This window comes from Ambystoma mexicanum, chromosome 10 (assembly GCF_040938575.1).
Source record: "Ambystoma mexicanum isolate Mex_15411 chromosome 10, UKY_AmexF1_1, whole genome shotgun sequence".
Lineage (NCBI taxonomy): Eukaryota > Metazoa > Chordata > Amphibia > Caudata > Ambystomatidae > Ambystoma > Ambystoma mexicanum.
This window is the reverse complement of record NC_090932.1, coordinates 1,365,455,164-1,365,461,696: the sequence shown is the minus strand read 5'-3', so window position 1 is coordinate 1,365,461,696 and position 6,533 is coordinate 1,365,455,164. Positions and strand designations below refer to the sequence as shown.

At 52.7% G+C, this 6,533-nt stretch overlaps 1 non-coding gene across 1 annotated transcript; it reads right to left on the bottom strand.

Moving 5' to 3' along the window:
• Positions 1–3,977: 3,977 nt before the first annotated feature.
• LOC138496829 (U6 spliceosomal RNA) lies at positions 3,978–4,084 on the bottom strand. The gene has a single exon (XR_011278297.1). It is a non-coding gene; the product is annotated as a U6 spliceosomal RNA (small nuclear RNA).
• Positions 4,085–6,533: the final 2,449 nt, after the last annotated feature.

The window sequence follows — 6,533 nt, the reverse complement described above, 5'->3', positions numbered from 1 at the left end:
GCCCCAACTCATGTCCCTCCACCCCACCATTGACAGCAACCTGTTGGCAGGCCCCAACTCATGTCCTTCCACCCAACCAGTGACAGCAACCTGCAGGCAGGCCCCGACCATGTCCCCCACCAAACACATTTTCACAACATACAATCATGTAGCAAATGTCCACCCAAATGCCACACACGCTGCCCCCCCAGTGCAGCTCTACACCCATCCATTGGCCCCACTTCACAGTACTGGCCCCATGGCATGGCATTCACCAAAGCGCACATGCATGCACCCAAATACATGTCCAACATAGCCACACAGCAGTGACACATGCCTGAGACAATGGCGATTGACACATGCACCAAACAATTGAGAGCAGACAACACTCAGATTGGACTAAATGAAAATGCACCAAATAAAAATAAAAAATGAGAATGGAAATGAAATGAACGTAAATTAAATGAATTGAAATGCAAAATACAAATGAACATGAAAATCCAAAAATGAGAAACTCCTGAAACTGGTCCTTGTACAAAGTAATGTTTGCAGTTCCAAAGGAAAAAAAAAATAATAAACCATTACTCCATGGGAAAATAAAAGCCAAACAATCCACCAAAGTCCAACTATGTACAAGAAAGGATGAAGAGTCCATGATCCCAAAAGGCAGAAATGATTCTTAAAACACCCTATAAAAAAACAACTATATACAAAAAGTAGAGCAATGTCCATGTCCTCCAAACAAAAAACAAAAAGAAAGGAAACCTAACACTAAAGAACTATACACAATGGCGGCGGGCTAGTCCTACGGCTCACCGTTGTTACCAAGAGTTTTGGATAGGGCATCCTCGAACTCCGTGTCTATAGCCCGGAGGCAGGACTTAGCTCTCACCTCAAGGGCTTGCAGGGACTGTGCCATTCTCCTAACCAACTCCCTGCAAGTCTCCTCGAGGAACTCTGCCTGCCTCTCTGCCCACCGCATGGAGTTCTCCGCCCTGACAATGGTGAGCCATGCCCTCTCTGCCCGGCCACCGCTGCTCTGCACCTATTTTCCAGCCCATCCGCTGCCCCATGGATGGCACACTTTGTCCTTGGTCCTCCTGCCCTTTGGCCGATGCCTGCCCCTGTGAAGTAGCTGCACCCGAGTCCTGATGCCTCCCACGTCGAGCCTGCTGCAGCCTGATGCCATTTGCCTGTGCCACCACGGCTGCCTCTGGGATGCTGACAACCCCCGGTGCCATCGTGCACATGCCCTGCTCGAACGTGCCTGCACAATCTCCATTGCCAGGGGTCCTGTTGCTGGGGTAACCACCTCTGCTGAACCTCCGACTTCCGACTGTGGCAGGGATGGGATCTCCACCAGACTTGCCGCAGTGCAGGATACAGGTCAACAAGGGGCCCTGGTGGCATGTGGGCTGGAAGACGGCATGGAGTACGACTGGCGCATAGTAGATGAAGAGGAGGAGAGGGTCGCACCAAGGCCTTGCACATGTAGCAAAGCAATGAGCCGTCCTAGCCAGTTCAGGATGGCACACACCTGTTCATGATGTAACTCCACGGCAACCTGCGATGCCTCTTGCTCCTGCTCCTGGACTGCACCAAGTGCACCAGTGCCATCACCCCCTCCAGGCCCCATGTGCGGGTCTGATGCAGCCTCCTCCTCCCCCACCAACGACCTGGATGCCTCTACACTGTCTTCCGCACTGGATTGCCCCTGTGGGGGCTCACCTGCCCCTTCTGCTCCCGAGGAGCCCACGTCCGACCTTGCCCACTTGGGCATCCCCTCGGCAGCTGCGGCCGTAGTCACGGACGCGGGACAAGTTCCCTCGATCCCGGAAGAGGACTTAACCTGGGAGGGTGACTGAGCCTTGCGTCTCCGCCTGGTGGAGGCATCCCCGCCGCTTTGCTCCACAGCACCGTCTCCGCCCTGTTCCTCAATTGCCGCTGTAGATAGGGAAACATTCAAAACAAGCATCAGGGTACTGAACAGTAGTCTGCTAGACACAAAGCAAATGCACATGAGTGGCACTGTCAAATGTCACAACCATCATCACCGTCCACAATGCACGGGTCAGTGCAAGCAACACACATGCACAAACAAGCATTGCACGTGCAACAGACATTTGCATCCATGTCCAAGGTACCGTTTGAACATCAGAAGGGGGGCTGAACCTCACATGCATCATGGGACATGCCGATCCCATGCACACACACCACCGGACAGTCATGCATCCGGCCATATCTACCTCCTGTCATATAGCACTCATTGGCAACTGTGCTGCATCAGGCATCGAGATGGCCATGTGTCATGCATCCATGGCATTTCACAGTCACACACTCACCACTCAGACACGCGCACATGTAAACTATGCATGTCCATGAAGGTGACATAAGCATCCATGTATCACACCCCAAACATGGCCGAGTACAGACACAGGCATGCAAACATGTGTGCGTCATCACATGCTGGTGCACATCATGCATTGCAACACAGACACCATTGATGACGAATATGTTTGACTGGACTCACATGTAGCACTGTGATGTCCTTGCAAACAGACATCCAAACATGGGGCATGCCAGACTTAAGGCCAAGGTGCACACTCCAGCCACACCTCAACACTGGACACTGCACACCTCTACGCTGGACAAGAACACATGGACACTAACCACTCAACTCCAGATGGTGTGCAACAGTAGGACCTGGTGGTGAAGCGCTGGGCGTATGTGCTCCAGGACCCTCATCTGGTTGTTGCTCAACTGGGCCCGGCGTGCCACTTCATACTCCTTGTGGAGCGTCCTGGACCTGAAGTCCACCCAGCGCTTCAGGACATGCTTGTAGTCGCAGAGTACCACCCCTCCTCTTGATGGCACCCACGATGTCCTTCCAGATTCTCTTCCATCCTTCCTTGTCAGTTCACGATGTAGAGAAGTGGGTATCATAATATCCCAGGACTTGCTCCACCAGGATGCCAACTTCATTGGCAGTGAAGGTGGCAGCCCTCTGCCTCTCTGCCAGGAGGTTGCCACTAGCCCCAGATGGTGTTTGATCTGACATGGCAATCCCCGAGGCAGGTGTGGATGGGCAACTGGGTCCTGGGGCTGGGCTGTGGAGCGATGGTACAGCAGTCGGGAGTCTTATGTTTCAGCAGGGGTGGTCGCAGCAACAGGATCCCAGGCAATGTCTTCTATTCAGGCACCAAATTGCAGGGCACATTTGCAGCAGGCACACTGAGTTGGCTGGCAGCAGCAGTTGGCTCTTAGGAGGCAGCTCGGGGCATTGGGGGCAGGTAAATGGCCCTTTGGGCAGGAGCATGGTCTTCCGTGTGTTGTTGCGTGGCCAGCTTGATGCAGAGTGACTCTGCATGTTCAAAAACAGCGTGTTAGCGTGGAATCCGAGGAAAAGCCCTTGGCGCGTAAGCACGTAAGTGATGTGACGCGCGCATGCATTGCCTGCGGTACGGACACCATTTTACTGTACATGCTTTTCATTGGGACTGACGTGTGTGATTCTTCTTCTTCTTGTGGGTTCACACGCGATCACTTCACAACGGTTGCAGTGCATACTTCTTGTTTAATGCAGCTGCGCTTACCTCTTGATTTGGCAGGGGAGCTGCTGGCGCGCACATGCACATGTTTTTTTCTTAATTTGTCCAGGCAGATGGTGAGTCGCGCACATATTATTCCCACTGTGGTTGCCCCTGTGTGTCGCGTACCCCATTTACAAGGTCATAGTAGTCTGCACATTCCACGTGTGCGCATTTTTTATGTTTCTGGGTGCCACAGGGTACTGCAGAACGTTAATTCCACACACGTGGGCTACTGCGGGGTTGCGTGCACATTTGTTTTTGTTTTTGGGGGTGCCTGAGTGTTGCGTGACCCATGATTTTTACCCAGGGGTCAAAGACAATCTTGCAGGAGCACAGGGCTACCTATTCCATTTAGTACCCTGCCCCCTTCATCCCAATTGCCCAGGACAATTGTTTTTTTGTTTTTTTTTTAATATGGAACGCTTCGCGAATTTGCGTGTCATCCTTGCGCAGGGGCCATGCTAATCTTCTCTGTATCGTTCCAATTTTAGTATATGTGCTGCCGAAGCGAGCACGACAATTGTTTTCTGCACCTCTCCTTCGCACAAGTACTTCAGTGTCATGGTTGGGAGGCCACCAAGTGGTAATGGAGGCAAAGCTGGGTGTCCTCCCAGATTTGTCAGCGATAGGGGACGTGGCCAGGGTGACCAGGGTGGCCAAGGTGGCAGCAGTGGGCAATGTGGGCAGGGTGGACATGATGGGCAATGTGGGCAGAGTGGCCCACGAGGGCAGTGTGTCCAGGACCATTCAGGGACAGCTATGCCCCCCCCAGCGGGTCAGGGAGATGCAGCTGACACCACCCCAGCTCAGGGTCTGCTAGCCCAGCCCGAATTTGTCACGGAACAGTCACAGGCTGACTTCACAAAGTCCAAGCCACGTTTGGTGGTCAAAGCTGCTGTCACCAGGCCACGTGGATCTGGGGCAGCAATGTCATCTGCTGCCCCGAGCAGCCAGGGTGCAAAGGAAAGGCTGCAGGGGCAGCTGCAGCTGACACCACCCCAGCTCTGAATCACCCAGCTGGGACAGTGTTGGTCCCGGCCCCTCACACCGAGGCAGTTGTGGTGCTGGGTCCTGGCAACAGCACCCAGCAGCCAATGCCTGCAGTGAGACCTTTGGTCATCATGCCATTGCCTGATTCCAGTGGCCAGTCCACCTGCGCTTCAGCCTCTACTGACTGGAGCGGCGGATGCCACTCAGGGTCCGCACCACCTCTCAAGAGGGAGAAACGTTCTCTTGAGGAACATGCTGGGACCCAAGATACGGCTCAGCCCTCCGGCACGTAAAGGAAGTGGCGTTTCAATAATGTGGAACTGGACGCACTTGTGGGCTACGTGTCGGAACACGGCCGCGACATGCTGGTGACTGCAGAGTGCAAACCTACGCCTGCTCAGCCTAGGGCCCACTGACAATGCATCATAGACCACATTAGTGCCTTGGGATATGTGAAGCACACAGCTGATGACCTCAAACGCTGAGCTAAAAACAAGTGGGCTTCTAATTACGCCTCTACTCTGGTGACTGGCAGTGGGACACCACCAGAGGATGATGAACTCACAGAACATGAGGCGATCGCTGGAGGGTTCATCACAGAGGATCAGATCCAAGGCATGGGAGACCTTCAGGACCTTGAGACAATGTCCGGTGAGTGTCCATGCATGTGTGACCAGGCCATGTGTATGTTGCTTGGGTGATGTGTTGTGATTGACTGCCAGTTTAGGCTAAGTAGTCATGACTGCCATGTGTGACCCATGCAATGCTTGACTGATACTTGCTTGGTGTGATGCGGACTGCATACGGGCCATGTGCTGCATACAGAGGCAATCATCATCAACACACCTGCAACCTCCTTCCATGTCAATCACTCGCCAGCCTCTCTTGTCCATATTCTTGCTCAATGACATGTTTGCGGATAACCTGTGATGATCTTCCCCTCAACCCTCATCATCTGTCGTCACATGACTGATGTCTCTGTGAGGTCACCCTGCAAGCTGAACCTCCTCAGGGCCATCCTTCTTTGCCTCTCTATCGCCCAGCAGCTCACTATCTCCATGGGACTGGTGATCCCCATAGCGTACTACTGCAATGGCCTGGTCCCAATTTTCTGTGAATATGCACTCTTCCCTCTGCAACTCTGCCACACCTGTACTGTGTGGAACATCCTTTGGCCTTGATGCAGGGTCTGTCCCTCGGACTTTGCTGATGGCACAGGCTCACATTGCCCATGAGTGTTCATTCATGGACTATATGAATTCCAAGCAAGCCCTTATGGGTCCGGGGCAAGCCCCTCATCCGACTCCATCTCCAGTATTTACTCCTTCTCATTGTATTTCATCATCCCTTTCCTGCTCACTCAAGGTCAGTTGATCGTCATGACCATTTGTTTGGGGTTGTCGTCTTTGTCGAGTGGATGGCTCCCTCTGGTAAAGCCTCCCTGCCTCTATGCAACTGGTGTTGTGGGTTTTCCGGCTCTGGGGGCACTTCTGATGCTTCCTCATGTGTTGTGCTTTCTGACCTCCTCTCCCCTGCTGTAGTCCCAGATAATTGTGAGTATGCAATTGACACCTGCCCACACTGTGAGCTACAACAGGGTACTCTGAGTGACCATTTCAACACATGCGCTGCCTCCAAGCCATCCTGTGTCCTTGAGTTTGGGGTTCACTGTATCCCTAAAACCCACGGCAAACACTTTGCACATGATGACTGCACTTGCTCTTACACTGCCATCATGACATGACAATGTAATTACTGTTTTTGTCTTTTTATTGACAGTTGAGTCCCTACACATGTACTGGACTGCACCAGCTCACTTCTGATCACTGTTTCAACCTTAAACATGCCCATTCACATGTCTTATGTCAAAGCGACCTACCATTGATGTATCGATGTGCCTCCCGTCACTGTATTTGAACACACTGGTGTTGTTGCATCGTGTGACACATGTGTGTTTTGTCGTAGTGATTTCCA